General features: G+C 51.2%; 1 long non-coding RNA gene across 1 annotated transcript; it reads left to right on the forward strand.

The window, feature by feature from the left end:
• The first annotated feature begins 3,669 nt into the window (after positions 1-3,669).
• On the forward strand, positions 3,670-21,539 carry LOC119441016 (uncharacterized). Its single transcript, XR_005189731.2, has 3 exons — positions 3,670-3,767; positions 18,462-18,545; positions 21,038-21,539. It is a non-coding gene; the product is annotated as an uncharacterized LOC119441016 (long non-coding RNA).
• The last annotated feature ends 839 nt before the right edge of the window (positions 21,540-22,378 follow it).

Genomic DNA, 22,378 nt, shown 5'->3' on the forward strand with positions numbered 1-22,378 from the left:
CGTCCTTGACTTCCTTATTTTACGCCACGTTGTTATTGACGTCCTAAAATTGAAAATAAAAAGTAGTCTGCTGCCAAGCTGGTGCTGACCTCACCTTGGTACCTCTAGAGCTTAGTCTTAGGCAACACGCCATCACCTTTTTTCTTTTTTTTTTGTTTTTTTGTAGCACGAGGGAAATAATGTCGGCTCGTACGATGGTGCTGAGCTATCGAGCTCTTTTCGTTCCCAACAAAGTGGACCCTGCAAAGGTGCGTCTGATTCCGCCCGGGCCGCCGTGCTCGCCATTCGGGCTGGAAAAGAAATCAATTGTTCATACATGAGTACAAAAGGCAAAAATAAGCACATTAAAGTTAGATAGTTCATGGACGAAGTCCGAGGCGTTGTTTATCTGCGCGCCGCACAGCCGTGATCCAACGTTGTTTCTTTCAGTTTCGTACGATTTCCAGAACCGGTAGAATTTTACAGGCAGTTCTTTTCCAACAGTGTTCCTATAGCTATTGGCAGCCATACACGCAGCGGTACGGAGAAGTGCCGGACTTTCGCGACTTTTTTCGCGTCCTATTGGCGAGCTGCCATGCTGCTCTAACGTGACTGCGCGCCTGGGAACAACTAACAGCCAACCTAACTTTACCGCCGCCTATGGCAGGTGGCGCAACCAGCTCAGCTGGAAACACCAGCGCACTAGCCCTATACGCGAGATGGCGCTGCTGTGTATGGCGTGCCGTCGTCCGTGCTCACATCGACTGCCACGCCATCTGTCTGTCGGTAGCGGCCGTCGTCCGTGTCGTCACATCGACTGCCACGCCATCCCTCTGTCCATGGATGAACCGTTTGCATGCAGCGGCTCAACGTCTATAAACAAGATGGCGCTGCTGTGTATGGCGCGTTCCAGACCACACAATCTCTTTCTGCCATGAACGAACGTAAGGCGCGGCATGCTGCGGCTCAGCGTCTACTCAGACAGCAAGCTACTCCGGCGGCTAGGGCGCAGGAAGCATCGGCAAAGCAGCAAAAACGCCAAGCGGATCCAGATTTGAGGCCGCGGGAAGCGACGGCTCACCGGCAACGCCGACAGCAAGCTACCCCGGAGGCGAGAGTAAGGGAAGCGGCGGCAAAGCGGCAACGCCGACAACAAGCTGCTCTCTTACGGTGCATCTCTTACGACTACAAGCAACCCACGCCCACGAGGGGAACGTGCATAGTCCTCGTCTTTGCAAACTCTAGGATGTATCCGCTAGAAGAACCGATGGCTCTACATTTCACCAATCATAAAGCATTATAAATGAAATCAAAACGCAACCCGGAACTAAACATGATATATGCGTTATGAGCAATAAAACACATTATATATACTGTACACCGCGTTGTCACGCATTTACATGCGCGAGTGGGGCATGTCACGAGTGATTTTAAGGTACAACATTCCCCAGTGCTTCGCCCCACTCATCATGATTCACTTCGTGGATATGCGGCGATTTTTTTTCATCTACTTTCTAATCAATTATTTCTTTCATGAACGATTACACAATCAATTTCGAAGTATTTGTCACCACGGCTTTTAAAAAATAGAAACACTCCCCTATGCTTGCCTTGGTTTCGCTGACTGATAGTTTCCTTCAAGTGAATGTCATAACGAGAGCCTCATTTCCCTCCCCTTGTTTGCAGATTACCTGTAGCGAGTCAAGGCTCGCGTGAAAAGGCATTTCTCCGACTCCATCCTCACATGACGCTAGATATCAGAAGAGCGCGCTAGCGTTGTGGTGTCGCGAAGGTGGAGCGAAGGCGATCATCGGTATAAACAGATGAATATAGCTATGTTAGAAAATGTGTAAAGATCCGTTTAGCTATGTTCTGGTCCTCGTTTGCGGATTTATTCGGTTTATTCTTCCGAACTATTGTCTTACTGATTCAACCCAGGTGCCATTTCTCTTGCAATTCATCCGTAAAACTGCTAGTAGGAGCTGAAAAGGCGTACAGCACCGGCCGAGAGAGAGCTGCAGGGTTTTGACATTTTGCCTGTTTGCTCTGGTATTGGTAGAAAATATCCAGCGCTGCCAAAACAAATTTCAATACCAGAGTACCGGTCTGGAGCATCAATTACACAACCGCAATAAAACGACGACTCACAACTGCACAATTTTGCGACTCACGACTCACAATTTTTATTTGAGGTGCTTCCTGGAGCTTTGCACGAGAAACATACGGGAAAATATAGGAAGGTATATATAGGGAAATAATAGGTGTTAGGCAAAACGCAGTTGTAAAAGAAACTTGTGGAACCCTGGCTGGGGACACGCGCTACCTTACAACCATACGAATCAGCACCGATAGGAAGGATTCGAATATTCGATCGTACTCCGGATAAGAGCACTGCACGGGCCGATGTTTTCAGCCCGGGCCCGGCCCAGGTCCTTTTTTACGTTGGGCTGCACGCCCGAGCCGATCAAAACATTTATGGCGAGACCCATGCCCGGCCCGGGCCCGGAAATAATCTACGTTACCCGCCCGGCCCGGCCCGCCACCCCTTTACCTTAGGCCCGAGCCCGGCCCGAGCCCGACTCGAAACCGGCCCGATCCCGGCCCGAGACCGAAAAATAATATTTAAGAGTTGAGACGCCCGAGAATAACTCGCTGTACGTTACATGCACACCACCAGAAAGCTCGAGCCCGGCCCGGGCCCGCGTCAAAAAAACCCGAGGCCGGCCCGGGCACGGGTCAAAGAGCACAGGCCGTGCCCGAGCCCGGCCCGAGCCCGTGAAAAAAACTGTTCTACCCGGCCCGGCCCGGCCCACGGGCCGGGCTCGGGCTTTCGGGTAAGCCCGAGCCCGTGCATGTGCTCTACTCCGGATATCCGCGGCACGCATCCCAATACTCTTGCCTCCGCACTTGCTGTGTGCACCCGGGCATAACAAAAACCACATAAAAAGCAGAACTTGAAGAGCCAGAGCGTACCCCTCGTACTCCGACGGAGCTTGACTCGCGACAGAGGGAGGCGGCCTGCTAATGGCGCCGACGAAAAATTAAAACACAAGCAAAGCGTCATTTTGCACGAGTTTCTCTGGCGACGGCCCGAGGGGCCAATCATATCAATCAGGAAAGTGCCGATTCGAGAGGCCGAAGAGGAGGGCGTGCGAGGGTCTTCGGCGTGGCGACAGAGTTCAAAAAATGTCGCAACTTTCAAATTATCTAGGGAATAAGGTCATACCTTCTGGGTAGCGTCATATCGCGGCAACTCACTGAACTAAGGCGCACCAACGGCTTCCATTGCGGAGCGAGCGATTGCACTGGCATTGGAAAAAAAAACAGAGGAGGCGCTGCACCAAATGACAGCACAGGACTCATGTATAGAGTCGACTTCGCGGACAGCGACATAAGTAGCTGTAGAAGTTGCAAGCTATTGAATCGGAAGCTGTGTTCTTTTTTTCCTGCGCACTATTCATACATATAACTTGTACTTGACCAAGCAACTTGAAGTCACGGATCATCATACTGAGTATTGAAGGCAGGGTACTGCAGAGCGTGGGTCCAGTGAACGCCTGCAATCACACCTAAGGCAACGCCATCACCTTGGCACTTACTACTGCCGTCGCTCCCACGCGACCAACAGCACCAACCATATCGCAAAGGCATAGTCCCTCCACCATCCTTGTAAACTGAATAACTCGCTTTTTTTTCTAGGAGGCCGGTTACAGCATAGAGAGACTGGGCCTGCAGCACAGTTTGACCAAGTTTCCTGGCGTTCACACGACTATTGTCGGCATTACAAGGTAAGCCCTGTATACTGTTTCTTTCCGCGTGGGCAAAGTTAGCACAAGCTCCACTGATTAAAATGATATCCCCTATATTTTTCCTGTCGGTCAAACTACATAAAAACCGTTGCGGGGATTTTTCTTTTTGCAATTATTTTTTCCGAGATTCACGAACTTGTTTTGGCAGTGTTTTGCTAGTGTTTTTGCAGTGTTTTCTGTTTTTGCTACCTTTCTTGTTGTGATTTTTTCAGCTAAGGTTTTGGGATAGTCAGCTCGTCTTATGACCAAACCTCTAATGCAGCACATCTAATAAAGATAAACGCGCTTGTGAAGTACTGATGCCATTCGTATAGAAAAACAACGATAGTATCAGGACATACCAAAGAAACAAACATCACCATCGGCGAAAAAAGGTTGACGTCCCCAACGATGAAGAACGACCGACGGGATAGAGAGAAGGGGGACTCCGGAAATTTGGACCACCTGGGGTTCTTTAACGTGCACCTAAAGAACCCCAGGTGGTCCATAGAGAGAAAGTGATCGCAGGCGCAGTTATTTTCTACGCACAGAAGCTGTCACGTAGTTCGAAAAACGTTGCGAAGCGGTATGGAGTGAACGTCGTCTTTTCTCCGCCCAACAAACATGTTGGAATAACCACCTTCCAGATACGTTTATATTCGTGGAAAACAGTGAGCAAGAGATTGATAGGACCGGATTCGTTCAGGTAGTATAGGTATCTGTAGAAGTAGCTATACAAGTTTTCAGGAAGAGAGAAAGGATTTGGGAGGTGTAGGCAAAATGCTAGAACGGATAAGCATGTATAGCCAAAAGGACCAGCGTTCCAGCGCGGCCGTTGAATAGAATAACTCATTAGCTCAAGCAGGATAGGTGACTATTTCTCAGCGCCCTGCTTCAAACGGCATGCCAATAAAGCATCATCATCATCACCATCATCATCTGCACGCAGTGAAGCCATGAATGGCGATTCATAAACCATTCTTTCCTTGCCGTCTTTTATGCACTCTGTGATTTTTGTTTTGGGAAATTCCGGCGTCGCATGAGCATCGGTCACAGTGTGTAGCTATGTTTCCGAGGTGGGTTACATAATTATAATTGTTTCTGTTCTCCTTACGTCTTGCGTTAATGTAGCTGGACGTCTTTCCGATATACTGCTTCCCGCATATCTGTGGTATTCCATGTATGACTTCAACTTTATACCCAACAAACGTCCGTGCATGATCGACCATGCATCGCTTACCTTCTCCGCATTTTCTTTTGCTACTAACCTTACTACCAAAACCAGTCAGTTCTTGTGGTGCTCAGAAAGCTACGGGTACGTCATGTTTGCCAGAAAATCTTTGAGCCTATGTGCTTGGAATGAATATTCGGGATAATTACGGGCCACTCTTTTAGGGCCCATTCACACTTACGACTAGACGAGGTCGCGCGACCAAGTTAGTCGCAAAGCGACCAGTCGCAAATGGTCGCTTTTCTCGAAATGCGACCGTTTCGGATCAGTCGCTCACTGCTCGATTTTTCAGTCGCGCGACCGCAGTCGCAGAACAGCTGAACCAATCAGATGCGAAGGAACAGGAGGTCCGTATACGCTGACGCTTATTTTACGCGGCGATTACATTGCAAGCAGACGTGAACGGCATTTCGCGAGACATTTCGGTTTAGCGGCTCGTCGGTCGCATTTGTGAGTGTGAACTAGAGCACTGCACGGGCTCGGGCTTACCCGAAAGCCCGGGCCCGGCCCGGCCCGTGGGCCGGGCCGGGCCGGGTAGAGCAGTTTTTTCACGGGCTCGGGCCGGGCTCGGGCACGGTGTGTGCTTTTTGACCCGGGCCCGGGCCGGGCTCGGGTTTTTTGACGTGGGCCCGGGCCGGGCTCGGGCTTTCAGCGAGTTATTCTCGGGCTTCTCAACTCTGAAAAACATGTATTTTTCGGTCTCGGGTCGGGTTCGGGCCGGTTTCGAGCCGGGCTCGGGCCGGGCTCGGGCTTAAGGTAAAGGGGTGGCGGGCCGGGCCGGGCGGGTAACGTAGATTATTTACGGGCCCGGGCCGGGCCCGGGCCGCAAAAATCGGCCCGTGCAGTGCTCTAGTGTGAACATCGTTCGCCTTGAGTAGCTTTCTGGTCGCCAGTCGCAATCGGTCGCGGGACATCGTCTAGTCACAAGTGTGAATGGGCCCTTAATCTGTTCGCAGTCTTAGGCTACATCACGTACTTCCCTGGGGTTAATTGTCCATGTACTGCCGTCCACGTGAATACACGAACGCTCCGCAGCGTGGCCTGGACCGGCTTGGACTGACGCCAGCGCTGCGACATGATGTGCGCCGTTATCTCCGTATGTTTGCGGCGGCTGACGATAGCTGGGGTGCAGCTCGATTTAACTGGTCGACTTGTCTTTCGCTTGTGTCTGACCAGCGGCGAGAGTGCGCTCACTTGTCTAGTCCGTTTCGCCACGTTTCGCTCGTGGCTGCGGTCTCACGCGCGCCCGAAAAACACGTTGCGATCAGCTTATCTCGGCAAAGCGAGCTGTCAGCGAAACGTGGCGTGAAACAATGACGACGTCTTGGATCACGGTGTATGTGTACCTCGGTCTGTGCTGGTTTTAAATGCGAATGCATTTCTTATAGCATCCTCGATCACCTTGCCCCGGGGTTGCCCCGAAACCAGAATGGTGCGCTGTGCACCGCGGTGGTGGCGCACCGCGGAGGGTCAACATCGAGGACAAAACTGCACCCCGTGCAGATGCTTGCATGCAGCGCCACTTTGCCCCTGGCGCGCAAAAAGTGCGCAAAACGCGCGCGCCCACGTTTTATTGTTTGCAGGTGCAGAGCATACGCGGCAAGCACTCGAACCTTGTCAAACTGCGTGCTCTGACCAAGGAGGATACATAAAATTATGTATTCTCCTTGGCTCCGACATACCTGGTTACAAGCACACACCAATGGATTTTATAATTAATGGCAAGAGACATAATGTGGCGATGTCGGTGGCTGAAATGAACGATTTTATGGCGAGTAAGTATTCGTTTTTAGCAACGCACGCGCGGTGAGTCGAGCGTATTGTCAGCAACACAGCGCGGTGCGCTTCCGCGGCCCACTCCCAGAAAGTTCTAGTAGCACAAAGATGGGGTGCCAAATAATATCCTTACTCCGGTGTCGCCGAGGCGCCTGACGACCCGTTCAACGAACCTGTCCACTTTCGGCCGCTCTTCGCCACATTGTTTTTAGACGAGGTCGATCAGCATGTCGTCTTCGCTGTCAGAAGAACTTGAAAAAAGCTCATCGATTTCGGCACTAGCAGCGCTTCCTTTCTCATTGCCGACATCTCGACTAGTTAACTCCGTCAACTACGTGCAACCGCAGCTATCGGGCCAGGTCGTGCGCGTTTCCGCAGTCGGCGGTGCGCGCGCGTCCCGCAGTGCTTGCTGGGATTGCACCCCGGCGCACCGCCGATTTTCTTGGTGCGAGACGCGGCAACGGAAAACCGCCCCAACAGGGTGCGCTTCCGGTGATCGAGGATGGTCGGTGGGCACCGGTGCGGTTGATCGAGGATGAAATTGCGCACCAAGGCGCCCCGGTGCGCACCGGTGCGGGTGATCGAGGACGCTATTAGTCGGGGCATGTCAGGCGTCTGTCGGTGTCCGCGCGCCGGCAGGTGTTATCTCTCCGCTCTCACTCCCTCTCCCATAGCAGCAGCTGCGGGCCTCGCCCCTAACAACCGGAGCAGGTGCTGCGGGCGGAGTAGCGGAGAGTGAGTGGAGAGGAGGAGCGCGCTCTGCCGTGTGAGGGCGCTCGCATCGCGTGAACTCGGCGGAGCTCCCGCGTGTGTGGAGAGAGTGTAGGAGAGGGTAGGTGCAGTTAAAACCCCTATATATAAAAAGTAGCGTCACGCTTTGAAGAATGCCGCCGCCTCCTCGCACACCCTGTCCGAGACCAACGCCGCGTCGGTATTGGCTTATTGGCATCACGTGAACCGTCGAGCCCCCGGGCGCTGGCTGCGTTTGTTTAAGATCACGCTCCATCGCCATTTTCGCCCGAGAAGCGTCTACCGACTGGCGAGGAGCACGACGATAGCGACGAACACAGTCGGCGATCGTCGAATCTGATCAACAGCGAAAGATAAACAAGTGCACGTGTTTCAAGCGGTGTAGGCAACGCAACGGTCGAAAAAGGAGCGCGAAAGAGAGGAGAAACGAGGAGGAGGGAAGGCGAGGAGGAGAAGTTTCACGACCTCTCGGTCCGCGACGATAGATCGCCGAGCGTTTAACCCATTGCGCCAGAAACGCATTTGCAGAGAGCTACACAGACGCGCCTTATATATCTAACACTCCTCCGTGTACCCGCGCTCTTGCTCGGGGCGGTGCCGCCGCCTACGAGCAGAAAAGAGAAGTACTGCATTATGACACTAACGCGCACCGACAGTGAACGCTTCGGTGGTCTCAGCGCTACGACGCCTCGATGCCAGCATTCGAAGGGACGCTGGCATCAAGAAGCACTACCAACGCCACCTAGGTGGCGTTCACCGCACTCAGCACAGCGGAGCCTGGCCTCCGCAATTAGCTCTGAAAATGTTTCTGAAGTTGATCGCGGAGGCTGCAATTACGACGCGCTGTACGCGCTGATTTTGACTCGGTGACGATTCAGTTACGTGCTTTGTCTTGCACGTTGTATTAGTGTGTCAGTTACGTGCTTCGTCTTTCGCGTTGTGCTAGCGTGTAGGCGGAGTTCGCTACTTTTTATATATAGGGGCTTCGGGTGCAGTGCTTCGCCGCTCCTTCTCTCGCAGTTCGCTCTCTCTCCTCCCTGCGCCCCACTCTCCCGTTCGCTCGCTCGCACGTATATATAAATCGAGTGAAGCGCGCGCCTCACTCTCGACCGTTCGCTGGCTGGGCGCCTCTCAAGGCGATGGCAGAAGTCGGTGAAGGCGAATGTCTGACGAGCGGTGCCAGACCCGTCAAAGTCTTGGAGGATCGTTTCGATCTCATCATCGTCATCATCCTCTTTACGTTCTTCTTCTTCTCCTTCTCGTTTACGTTCAGCAGTCTCGTCACCGTCAAAGTACTCGAGCCGGCTCCAGTCGAAGCGAACGTTGATGGCGCGATACAGCGGCGTTAATTCACGCCATTAAAATTACTACGCCGTGTACTCTCGGCGCAAGAAATTCATTCGCATTTCCTCACGATTCCCTTCGGGGAGGTGGGGGCAATTTTTTAATGAACCTCTTGTTAACTTGGCTCACTAGGTAAGTGCGAGTAGGTGTGTGCGGCTCTGTAATTAACGTCTTTGACTCCAACTTGGGTAAATAGGTGTGTGTCACTGGGAATGTGCCGCTATAGAACGGCAAAAAGATCCTCTAAGTTTATCCGATGCTGGGCGGAATCGAACCCGCGTCACACGGTTTCCTCAAAGCCAGCAACCCGATTTTTCAGCAGGATGCGCCACGAATGCACCATGTATATGTGCCGTTCTTCAATTACCTTCTCGCCAACTTTGGTCACAGAGTTGGTCACAACTTTGGTCACGGCGCACCGGCGCACCGGTGCGCCGTGACTCTCGTTTCTGTGTTATAGACACGTGTAAATGCTTCTTCTATAATATTTTAAATAGTCTTAGCGCCACAAAAACAAGTGTTAGCTAGATGGCGGCGCCTTTGCGGTTGCCGCTTTTTTTGGCCAACATTTCCTCTTAGTATACTAATTCTTTCGTTTTTAAGTACGTACCCACTTGGTTTTGTCATGTTTCCAAGTATTCTACTATAACTCTATAACTACCGAGTGCTAGAGCAGGTACGCCAGAAGGCAAGAAAGATTTGCGGTAAAGTCAGCCTAGTGAAGCGCCGAAATAGTGCCAAAGGTTGCATGGAGGTAGCATTTCGGCGAATCTTCTCCGTCGAGACTCATAAAGAGCACGACAGTCACCTGCGCGACTGGGCGCGAAGAGTTTGAAGCGGTGACGCTTTTGTACTTTTGCTCCTTTTCGGCGGCCGCCCATCGGACGGAGTGGCTGCTGTGCTTCGGGCCGCGTTCTTTGTGTTTGCGCCATTTTACCTAGTCGCGGCGAGCTATGTCTACCGAGATAGGATTGTCTACCGAGATAAAAGGACATTAGAGACTTTTTCTTCAAGAAATAAATGCTTTTTACGTACATGTGCCTGAGTGAGTTCACCTCTAACTCATTAATTTAGCTACAGTCGAATCTCGTTAATTCGAACACGCTTATTTCGAACATACCGCGCACCGACAATGCTCTTAGCAGCGCGCCAAAGTACGCGGCGGCGCCTCCGACCGGCATTGCTCCGACACCGCCATAGAGCAAAAGCTCAGGAGAGACCCCTCAATGCCGCGCGCGAAGGAACGGGGAAAAAAAAATAAAAGAACCCGCGGCGGAAATTTCACCCTCTCTCAAATTGCAAGGTCGCCGTTTCTGCATCGCGCCGGAACAAGCGTGTACGTGCCGACTAGAGTGTTCTAGACAACCGTATTCTAGCACACACTAGTGCCGACGTCTCAGCCACGCGGATAAAATGGCAATGAACCCTTCTCCTCTATTTTCTAGTCACATGTTGACCTTGCACGCTGCGGCAGCAGCGCAGAGGGAAGCAGCGGCGGAGGCGCAGTCGGGCCAACGAAACTAAAGCCCCTTGATCTTGGGACTTTAAACGAAACTGCTCACGACCGCAAACGCTCGCTTCCCGATAACGGCAGAAAACGAAACTTCTGGGAGCGGCTAAAATAAGCTGACGCCAGCACGGCGGCGGGCGCGCACGGAGATGTGCACACGGAGTCGAAGGTGAGAGAGCTACGAGGGAGTTGAGAGAGAGGGCGAGGGGAGCCACCGAAGCGGCGGAGTTGACGCGGCCAAATCCGCTTCCATGCCGCCCTCCTCCCTCACCTTCGACGGTCTCCGCGCGCACCCGTGTGCCGGCGCCGCCCGCCCACTGAAGCTTCGTTTCACGACAGTCACACTGGAAGACCAGGAGACCGGGCAAAAACGAGTCGCAGGGAACCTATTAATTCATTTTCGGTTCTTACAATAGACGACACATTCGTTATTGATGGTTCACGTAAACTAATTGAATTCTTCAACAAAATATTGCCAGTGTCAAGGTGTTTATTGACAGGATTGAGAGGTCGAACTCGGTGCGGCAGTCAGAACCCTGCGAGCAGTCAGGACAAGCCCCGTGCGTAAAAGCGCTGGTGATGCGCCTGACTGACCGGTACTTCTTCGTCGTATTTCATACACCGGAGATGCACCTGGCTAACCGGCACTTCTTCTTCGTTACATTTGTCCCCCGGAGAAAAAGACGCCATCCTGGCGATCTAAGCATACGGTAATATAGAGGGATCGTAGAAGGGCTTGAGCCGATCTACGTGAACAGTTTCGCGACCGCGACGGCGCTGATCAGAAGACGGTGACACAGGCTCGACGACATAATTCAAGGGGGAAGTTTGTGATATTACACGGTAAGGTCCGTGATATCTTGGGAGCAGCTTAGAAGAAAGGCCGGGAGCTAAAGGTGGAACCCACAGACAAACTAATGAATCGGAAGGGAAGCTTGGGGGGTCAGATCCACCACGACGAAGCTTCTGTTGTGTCTGATCTGCGGTGGTAAGACAACGGGCGAGTTGTCTGTATTCTTCAGCATGCTGCGCAGCTTGAGATACAGGAACACATTCCGATGAATCAGGCTGGTAGGGTAGCATGGTATCGATGGTACAGGAAGGTTCACGGCCGTACAGTAAGAAAAACGGAGAAAAACCAGTGGTAGCTTGAGTGGCAGTATTATAAGCGAACGTGACGAACGGAAGCACAGCGTCCCAGTTGGAATGGTCGGACGCGACGTACATGGCGAGCATGTCGCCAAGAGTACGGTTGAAACGCTCCGTCAGCCCGTTCATCTGTGGATGGTAGGCGCAAGTGGTCCTGTGGATGATGTTACACTCCTTCAGAAGCGATGTCATGACTTCAGATAGAAATGCGCGGCCTCTATCACTGAGAAGTTCCCGATGGGCTCCGTGACGAAGAACAAAATACCGCAGTATGAAGGATGCAACATCTTGGGCAGTTGCAGATTGAAGTGCAGCGGTTTCTGCATAGCGTGTGAGGTGATCCACTTCAACGATAATCCAGCGGTAGCCAGCACCAGTAGGAGGAAGCGGGCCGTAAAGGTCGATTCCGACCCGATCAAAAGGACGGGATGGGCAAGGAAGCGACTGCAAGGGTGTGGTAGTGGAAGTAGGGACCGACTTTCGGCGCTGGCACTCGAGGCAGCAGCGAACGTACTTGCGAACGAACTTGTACATGCCAGGCCAGTAATACCGGAGCCTAAGGCCGGTGTAGGTCTTTAACACGCCACCGTGTGCACATCGGGGATCACTGTGAAACGATGAGCATAAATCAGCCCGAAGATGACACGGTATTACTAGGAGCCGTTGCCGACCCTCGGGGAGATAATTGCGACGGTAGAGGAGTTGGTCGCGAATAACAAAGTGATGCGCCTGCCGCCGTAGAGTCCTAGGCGCCATAACAGTGGTAGGATCAGAGAGAAACTCCAATAGCGAAGAAATCCACGGGTCTTTGCTCTGCTCAGAGCGCATGTCATCGATGGCAACTGCTGAGAGGACAAAGTTGAGTGGGCAAAGACTGTCAGGATCAGGGTCAGGTGATATTGGCGAGCGGGAGATAGCATCGGCATCGGTGTGCTTGCACCCTGAGCGTGACACAACCCAGATGTCGTACTCATGCAAACGGAGTGCCCAGCGTGCGAGGCGGCCAGAGGGATCTTTCAATGAGAAGGGCCAGCACAGCGCATGGTGGTCCGTGACATCAAATTGGCGGCCGTATAAATAAGGTCGAAATTTCTTAAGTGCCCAGAGTATGGCTAAACACTCCTTTTCTGTAACAGAGTAGTTTAGCTCCGACTTTGTCAGCGTACGGCTAGCATAAGCAACGACGTATTCCTCGAGACCACTGTTGCGTTGGGCAAGAACTGCCCCAAGGCCGACTCCAGTAGCATCTGTATGGACTTCAGTTGGGGCATCGGGGCCAGATGCCGCAGAATAGGAGGAGAGGTGAGCAGATGGCGAAGGGTCGTGAACGCGTCATCGCATGCTTTCGACCAGGCGGATAGGGCGTTGTCTCCAGCCAGCAGTTGAGTCAAAGGGGCGATTATCATGGCGACGTTCTTCACAAAGCGCCGAAAATAGGAGCAGAGGCCGACGAAACTGCGTAGTGTCTTCAGATTAGTGGGCTTGGGGAACTCGGCAACTGCACGGAGTTTTGCAGGATCCGGAAGCACGCCTTCTTTGGATACGACGTGGCCTAAGATGGTAAGCTTACGAGCAGCAAAGAAGCATTTTTTGATGTTAAGTTGCAGGCCAGCCTTATTCAGACAGCTTAATACCTCTCTTAGTCGTTGGAGGTGAGTCGAGAAATCAGGTGAGAAGACAACATCATCTAGGTAGCACAAACACGTGTGCCACTTGAGACCGCGCAAGATACTGTCCATCCATCATACGCTCGAACGTAGCGGGCGCATTACATAGGCCGAATGGCATGACATTAAATTCGCATAATCCGTCCGGTGTAACGAAGGCGGTTTTGGAGCGGTCAGCCTCTGCCATGGCGACTTGCCAATATCCAGACCGCAAGTCCAAAGACGAAAAGAACTCGGCACCTTGCAAACAGTCAAAAGCATCGTCTATGCGCGGTAGGGGATATACGTCTTTGCGCGTAATTTTGTTAAGACGTCTATAATCAGCGCAGAAGCGAATAGAACCATATTTCTATTTTACGAGGACAATAGGCGATGCCCACGGGCTATGGGACGGCTGAATCACGCCACGCCGAAGCATATCGCTCACTTGTTCGTCGATGACGCGGCGTTCAGAAGCTGAGACACGGTAAGGACGCTGCCGGAGTGGGGCGTGCCAACCGGTATCGATGCTGTGCGACACTGTGGTGGTGCGGCCGAGAGAATTTGGATGGCAGTCGAAGGAGGTGGTAAATTCGCGTAGCAGGCTGATAAGTTGCGCGCGTTTTGTGGTTGTCAAGTCACCGGAGATTGACGGATGGAAGCACTCCAACGGCGGTCGAGTCGCATTGTCGAGCGCGGCGAGGGATGTCGAATGTGCGGCGTCGGGAGCATCGAAGAGCATTGAAGAATCCACAATTTGAGCGTAACCGAGGCACTCTCCACGATGCAAAGTAACCGGCAGGAAAGACACATTGCACACACACATCACACCACCTGATGGCGATGACGGCAGAGGGCAACGGAAGGGAACGGCGACGGGTGAACAAGTCAAATGGCGTGAATAAACGGTTGCGTCACATGCAGATACGCAAGAAACAGAGACGACGGCGGCGGACTGAGGAGGGATATCGGTAACTTCGGCCACAAGCATTTTTGTAGGCGTCACAGGATCTTGGTCCATGGCTGCAGCGGAAGGAAAAGACAACTCCACCTCGGCGCGGGCGCAGTCAATGATGGCATTGTTAGACGAAAGGAAATCCCAGCCTAGAATGACATCCTGGGAGCAGGACGGCAGGACTACGAACTCAATGACGTGAAGAGATTCCGCGATTACAACACGTGCAGTGCAGGCTCCCAAAGGTTCGACAGGCTGTGCGCTCGCAGTACTCAAATGCAGTCCAGAAAGCGACGTCGTTACTTTGCCTATCCGTCGGCAAAGTCCTGCGCATAACACCGAGATTGCTGCGCCCGTATCGACCAGTGCGAGTGTTGGAATCCCTTCGACGTATACCTCAATTACGTTGCAGGGGTGATTTCGAGGCCTTGGGTAAAGCGAAGGGGACGCAGTTCTCGCCTCGGGAACTGCGACACTTAGTTTCCCTGAGGCAGAGGGCTTGGCCGGCGTCTCATCGGTGAGATGGAACGGCGGCGTGGGGATGGCAAACGACGAGTAGTGTGGGGAACAGGGGTTTCATCTGGCGGCACAGGGGATTATAGCTGTCGAGGGGCGTAACTGTTCATGGGTCGGCGGTAATCATAAATAGGCTGCATAAGGCATCGACAAAAGCGGGCAACGTGTCCCGGAATACCACAATGGTAGCAAATTGGGCGGTTGTCGGCTGTGCGCCAAGGATATGGCTGGCGTGGTATCTGTGGTGCAGGCGGCGAGAAGCGAATCGGGGGAGGTCGCGCAACAGCTTGGAGAGGTGGACGTGGAGCGAAGGGCGGCCTTGCAGCGACGTCAGCGTATGTCAAGGGCGCCGCGACTGTAGGCGGTTGAATAGCATCTGGCAGGCACTCAGCGACTTGCTCCTTGATGACGGTCTGTAACCCCTGTGTCAGTGGGGAGTATGGTTGCGCGTTCGTAAAGGGCACCAAGGAAAGCTGCCGAGCAACTTCTTCTCGCACGAACTCCTTTATCTGGTGCAGTAGAGGCGACTCGTCAACACCTAGCGTCAGACCTGAGACAGGAGCGAATTCTGAAGGCGGATGTCGCGTGACTACACGCTGCCTTCGAAGTTCGTCGTAACTTTGACACAGCGCAATGACGACAGACACTGTGGTCGGGTTCCAGGCGACCAACATCTGGAAGGCGTCGTCCTCAATTTCCTTGAGGATATGCCGGATCTGATCGGCGTCTGGCATCGTTGCGTCGACTCTGTTGCACAGATTAACGACGTCTTCGATATAGCTCGTGAAATTCTCACCTGGTTGCTGGGCGCGTGCGCGCAGGCGTTGTTCGGCCTGAAGTTTACGTACAGCAGGCCGACCAGAGACTTCCGTGAAGTTGGTCTTGAACGCCAACCATGTCGAGATGTCGGATTCGTGGTTACGATACCACAAATGTGCAACGTTGCTCAAGTAGAAAATTACGTTGTTGAGCTTTTCCCTATCGTCCCAGTGGTTGTGCCTGCTGACTCTGTCGTACGAGGCGAGCCAGTCCTCGACGTCCTGATCACCGGTACCCGCAAAAATCGCAGGATCCCGCTGACGCAGCACGCAAAGAATGACAGTTGGTGTCGTGACTGAAGCTTGTTGGGCTAGATCGTCAGGCATGGTTCGAGAAGAATTGGCTGGATCGTCTGGCATGGGCCGAGATGATGGAAGGGTTCGGCTTCGAAGTTCCAGCGTTGATGGAGTCGTACCCAGCACTCTCCACCAAATGTCAAGGTGTTTATTGACAGGATTGAGAGGTCGAACTCGGTGCGGCAGTCAGAACCCTGCGAGCAGTCAGGACAAGCCCCGTGCGTAAAAGCGCTGGTGATGCGCCTGACTGACCGGCATTTCTTCGTCGTATTTCATACACCGGAGTCCGCAGATGCACCTGGCTAACCGGCACTTCTTCTTCGTTACACCAGTAACATGCTTATCAGTCGGCGTCAAGGACACGTTTAGTATTATTTCACAATATTCAGCAGTTTGAGCGCTAGAAGACAGCATCGACGCATTTTGCAACACAATGTTCATCAACTTGGACTTTCTATGAACCTACCTGCTGTCGTTTTATGTCGAGTATAAAATAACTGTGTATCTGCAGCGAGATGGAATAACCACTGGGTCATTTATTGCTCCTCAGTTGTGCAACTTGTTCATGGCGAAAGAGTATACCGCGCGCGTGCGCTTGGAGCAAAATAGAGGACACTGCAGTGTAGTATATAGCATGTTTTCAGTATGTGATTGGTTTCCTGCTCTGTTTCCGATTTGAAAACAACATGCAAGGTAATATTGATTGTGTTTTGGACACCTTGCGTGAAATATTTTAAGGAATAGATTTTACGATTGAGCTGTCAAAAATGGTAGTTGTAACATTCCTTGACATGGGACTTGCCTGAATCCTCGTCATAAGCTGGGCGTATACGAGAAAAGGCGAAAGAGGCCTGATGAGTTATGAGGGTGGCCATTCAAAACCCGCAAAAAGAAGTGTTCTGCAGTATTGTCTATGGCAATGTATTGAGAAATCTTTGCATTGCATATGTCAAAAAGCTTGCATGTGCAAGCGGCAAGGTTGAAAGCAAGCAAAGTCCCTGATTGACTTGTAATCTTCTTTAATGATGCTTTTAGCTGTTTCGCGGGAAAAAGCAAAAATAAGGTTAGATTCTGCAAAAAAGAAATCATCGGCCCGTAATTATCTCTCATGTTCAACACATCAACATAGGCTCAGAATGATAAATAGCAAACATGGAATTTTTGATTTCTCGTATAAGCAATGGATGCCTCACTGAGTAATTTAGCTCGAGGCCTAGTTTGAATTCTGTTTTCTGCTGCAGGCAATATTAAAAATTTTAGTGCTGCTGAAAAAACACGCCATATTTAATTAAAACGCACAAGATATTTGTGACCGCTATTTCCTGATTAAGGTCCGACACAAACACATGCACACTCACACGCACTCAAGACACGCACGCACATGTGCCCGCACACAGTGTATTCCTAGGACTATAACGCCGCTTTTGATATATCCGCCTATGAAATCAGCTCAAAAACGCATTGCCATTAGTTAATGTAGTCCCGAACTGCTTGACGCATGGTCTTCGAAAACTGTAGGCCCAAACGTCCACGTATTTTGTAGCACACTGTAAGGCCAAGTATTTCGAATTAATGGATATAGGCCAACAAATTCTACGAAGGAAACCTGATGTCGCTACTGCTCGGCTTTAATTTGGCTATTCCAGTTTGCAATGTCCAGTGTCCAAATTGAATGTCTAAACCGTTACTCTGTGAGTCTTTTTGAATGATCTACCCGAAAATTGTGATATCTCGCGCAAGTATGAGCCGCATCTTTTATAAATGCATGCAGCTGCAAAGGCGAAAAAATCCGAGGAACCTAAGCATTCTTATGAGTTCTGACATTAAACAGTTTTAGATTAAGGGGTCCCAAAGCACCAGCGGGCCCCTACGCTTGCGTCCCCCTAATCTAAATCTCTCTATTAATGTCAAATTTAACGGTGCTTAACGGTCCTTCAAGTTAAAAACTCCTTGCGGGCAAACCAGCGCGTTCAGACGCTTGGCCAACGCCTCCTGGAGAGCACCAGGACGGTGCGCTTCGATCCGTGACGTCATGCGACCTTTCCCGACTGCCACATAATTTAATGAGGAAGCTCCCGAGTAATCCGTGGTGATTTTGACGTCACCGCTATCGTCACGCCGGGCTTGACAATGTAAATTTTCCTTTTCCAACATTTTTCCTCTTAAATTTATTCAGTTTTTTTACACAATAATTTCTTTATAGCAATTACCGAGGCAAAGTTTGAACGTAGGTGCGAGCTCTAGCGGACAAGGAACGCGCGGATAACACAGGCTTCCGAGAGCGAGGGGGACGTGCATCGCCGCGATACCCTCTCCCGTCACGCAACACCCGGCGCCCCAGTGTGGCATGCAGCAGGTGTTCCACTTCGTCAGCGCTGCTCGTTACAGTGTAGCTCCGTCGAGGCGCGCGTGTGACGTGGCGTCGCAGCCAATGGGAATTTAGGTGCCGTTTCACTGCTCCAGATGACACACGCCGGCTTTTTCTCTCAATGGGCCATTTTATGCTTTCACACCAATAACGCTATCTCTCACATGCGATTTCTTTAATATCTGGGACAGATGACATTATACATAAAACAACTAGAAAACTGCGGAGCGAAAAAAAAAACAAGTGGTATAACAGGGACCAAAAACAAATCGTGCTCTTCTTTATTTGAACACGTGTCCTATTCTTTCACACATCGTCTTTGACTCGATTACAGTACAGAAGTGCTGCACAAAAATATTTCCTGCTTGAGCACGGTCCCCAAGGAAGAAGAGAACATCAGCCAGGAGGTTAAGACAAAGTGAGTGACTTACTCTTCTTTGTACAATTTCTATTTCACTAACTAGTATGGCGCCCACCGAATTGTTGATAAGCGTTCGTACCACAGAACCAGAGGTTTATGTCAACGTCTCCCATAGAGTTCCACTATACCAGGGTGAAATCGGGGCAACCTCCTCACCGCTAATGAGCGTGGCTATGCGCAGCGTGCCTGCTTCAGGAAAATGAGCAGCAATTTTTGCCATTTTGCCTCCTTCTGCTCCTCTGCCTCCTTCACGGAAATAGAATGATGGTGTAGACTTCCGCTCATCTCACCCAGACTACAATCCTTGGCCGTTATCTCGGTGGTAGTAAGATTATTTGTCGATACTCAATGATATCGAGAACCTTATAGCCAGGGAGGAGGTTTTACCGTAAAAGCTGTTTTGTCGAGGTCTCCTCAGTCCACTGCCACATGCTAAGGAGGGCCCTGGGACCTATCCAGCTGAAAGTGTTGAGCGTGTAGCTAGCACTCGCTCCCACCCTTTTCCGCCCCTGTACGCTTTTGTAAGACTTCAACACCTGTGGAGGATACCCTTAATCCACCCCTCGGTCTCCCGCAAACTTTCTTGGCACGGATGCAACGAAATTTGCGTTATCGCTTGGCGTGGCGGCACCTAGCTTCCCTAGCCCTGCCCCTTTCGGGTCGAGTGGGTAGCCGCTTCTAACCCGCCTGCACTCTTCAACCGAAACTAATGGTATAGTAGAGTTGCTTGGCTTTATCTTACTTCGGCAGCAAAGTTCAAGCACTGCGTCCGCCATTCTGAGATTGGTTCTGGATATCGCGAGATTGAGCTAGCCTACGGTAGCACACCGACAGCTCGCGATGTCACTGCAGCCGAACAGTGACGACATCTGTCATCGTTACAGCGAACCACGGCGAAACACAAAGCGCGGTGACATGTGGCGCAGCCATATTCTGTCGCAGAGGAATCGGCATATCTTGAGCCGTACGTGTCGCCGTAGACGACACGCACCTCTTATACTGCCCTAGGTTGGCTTGCTTCAGGCCGCATATGACAGCATATATATATATGCTTCGCTCGCTCGTGCATCAGTACTAAGATGCGTCAAATCTCAAAGCATACTGTTTGGGTGAGTTTACTACATCGATACTACATCGATCGGAAAAGAATTCAATTGAGGCCGCAGCTTCCGCGGTAACCTACCTTGGTTGAAAAATGTAATAATGCTGATTTTTGCTGAGGCTTTGTGGTGGTTCAGCGGCTACGGCATCGCGCTGCTCGGCGCAAGGGTGCGAGACCAAATCCAGGCCGCGGCGGCCACATTTTGATTGGGGCGAAGTGCAAAAACGTTTTCCGGGCATTAGGTGCACGTTAAAGAATCCCAGGTGACCAAAATTAGTACGAAGTGTTCGCCTCCTGCGGTGTACCTCATAGCCAGATAGTGGTTTTGAAATGTAAAAAACGCAGATTTGAAATAATTTTTACTCTTTTTTTACGAATGTTCGGAACTGGAATGGTAATCTGGCACAAGAAACCAGCGAACACCACTAAACAGAACTACATCAGATGGATTGTCAGCCGGGAATAATTTCTCTCTATTGGTGGCTCTTGAACTATGAAAAGTTTAGAGCTGCTGCAGCTGCATCCTTCTTCTTTCTTTCTTAAAATTTAGCCTCTACCTGAAAAATTATCTGAATGCATTCGAATTACCGCGACATTGATTGAAAATGGTCATTATGAATATGGCGTCTTCGATCACGTAATTTAAATTTTAATAAACTAGAGGCCTGTTGTACTCCTTCTTAATCAAGACTTCCTCCTTTTGCAAAGTGTATTCGTCTCTCGAGTGCTAGAAGAGCTTTTAGGAGTTACACTCTTCCGTATATGTAACAGTGCCAGCCATGACTAGGCACTGGAGCGTGTTGAACGTGCTCTCATCCATCGGCTGATTATGAACACTTCCTCGTTGCAAGTATACCTTCACCGTGTGTCGATACCATGGTGGGCAGCCGATGTGTAGCTTAAAAAGAAAGTTACCGCGAAGTGCCGAGCGAGCAGCTGAGTAAATTGCAGAGTCACTTTAGGAACAGGGGTGGACATTTCTTCGGCTATACTCAGATCGTATAGGTACTTAATAGCGCTAACACTCAACTCATCTTCTTCTTTCAGCGGTTTTACGTGCCAAAGCCAGTTCTGATTATGAGGCGCGCTGTAGTGGAGGGCTCCGTATTAATTTTTGACCACCTGAGGTTCTTTAACGTGCACTACAACGCAAGCACACGGGCGTTTTTGCATTTCGCCTCCATCGAAATGCGGCCGCTGCGGCCGGGATTCGATCCCGCGATCTCGTGCTCAGCAATACTCAACTCAATGTGTCGGGTGGCGGATGTTTGGCGTGCTACTTGAAGAAATGACGGCCGTCTCCCAAGCGTGCCACTGTGGGTGAGAACAAGGTTGTTTCCCAGCCGGTTGTCGCACTTTCAATTATCTCTATCTGCACCTGTCACAGGTTCTTTGGGAAGCCAACGAGCAGTCACTGGGAAGGCGTGGAGATCGGCAAGATTCGCCGGAAACTTGCCCAGCGCCGCTCCCAGCTTGCTCAGGGAAACGTCTGACGCCTTACCTCCGGCAAAGCCTAGCAGCTCGACAGAGTGAATCCACAGCGGAGGTGACGAGAAGTTCACGCGCTAGAAGAACGATGAGATACAAATCCTCATCGCCGGTGAATCACGTGGCAGCGGGCTGTTTGCTCGGTCTTGGTGTTCGAGGAAACTGTGTTCTTTTAGTCGCGAGCGAGCATGTGCATGCTTTGCGAGTGTTTTCTTTTCTCGACCTTCATCACATGATCCAGCACGCCTGGACTCGCCCTATAGTAACATCTTTTCTGGGACAAGCTCTCCATGCCAGCCATGACTAGGCACTGGAGCGTGTTGAACGTGCTCTCATCCATCGGCCGATTATGAACACTTCCTCGTTGACATATCTAATGTAAATATAATAATAAAAAGTTGAGTACATTATTATTGCAAATTGATTACTTAGGAATAACACAAAACAATACGAGAAGCTTCTTTAAAATGCTACAAACGTCACAGGTTTCATCCGCAAAGAAGGCGTCGCTTTTTTTAACACGAAAGTGTTTTATGCCGGGGTCCACCAAGACTTCACTGACGTATTTCCGTCACGGAAATACGTCAGCTTACAATGTACACGAACATAATACAAAGAAAGAAACCAGAAGAAAAAGTTCCACAAACATGCAAAATTTGGAAATCGAACCCACGACCTCTCGGTCCGCGACGATAGATCGCCGGGCGTTTAACCCATTGCGCCACAAACGCATTTGCAGAGAGCTACACAGACGCGCCTTATATATCTAACACTCCTCCGTGTACCCGCGCTCTTGCTCGGGGCGGTGCCGCCGCCTACGAGCAGAAAAGAGAAGTACTGCATTATGACACTAACGCGCACCGACAGTGAACGCTTCGGTGGTCTCAGCACTATGACGCCTCGATGCCAGCATTCGAAGGGACGCTGGCATCAAGAAGCACTACCAACGCCACCTAGGTGGCGTTCACCGTACTCAGCACAGCGGAGCGTGGCCTCCGCAATTAGCTCTGAAAATGTTTCTGAAGTTGATCGCGGAGGCTGCAATTACGACGCGCTGTACGCGCTGATTTGACTCGGTGACGATTCAGTTACGTGCTTTGTCTTGCGCGTTGTATTAGTGTGTCAGTTACGTGCTTCGTCTTTCGCGTTGTGCTAGCGTGTGCAGCGTAGTGCAGCTTCCATATGCACGACGGTTGCTCATGGTCATCGACGTTGGTAGTCGGGATGGAGGAGACGTGCC

The sequence above is a fragment of the Dermacentor silvarum genome, chromosome 2 (assembly GCF_013339745.2).
Source record: "Dermacentor silvarum isolate Dsil-2018 chromosome 2, BIME_Dsil_1.4, whole genome shotgun sequence".
Classification (NCBI taxonomy): Eukaryota; Metazoa; Arthropoda; class Arachnida; order Ixodida; family Ixodidae; genus Dermacentor; species Dermacentor silvarum.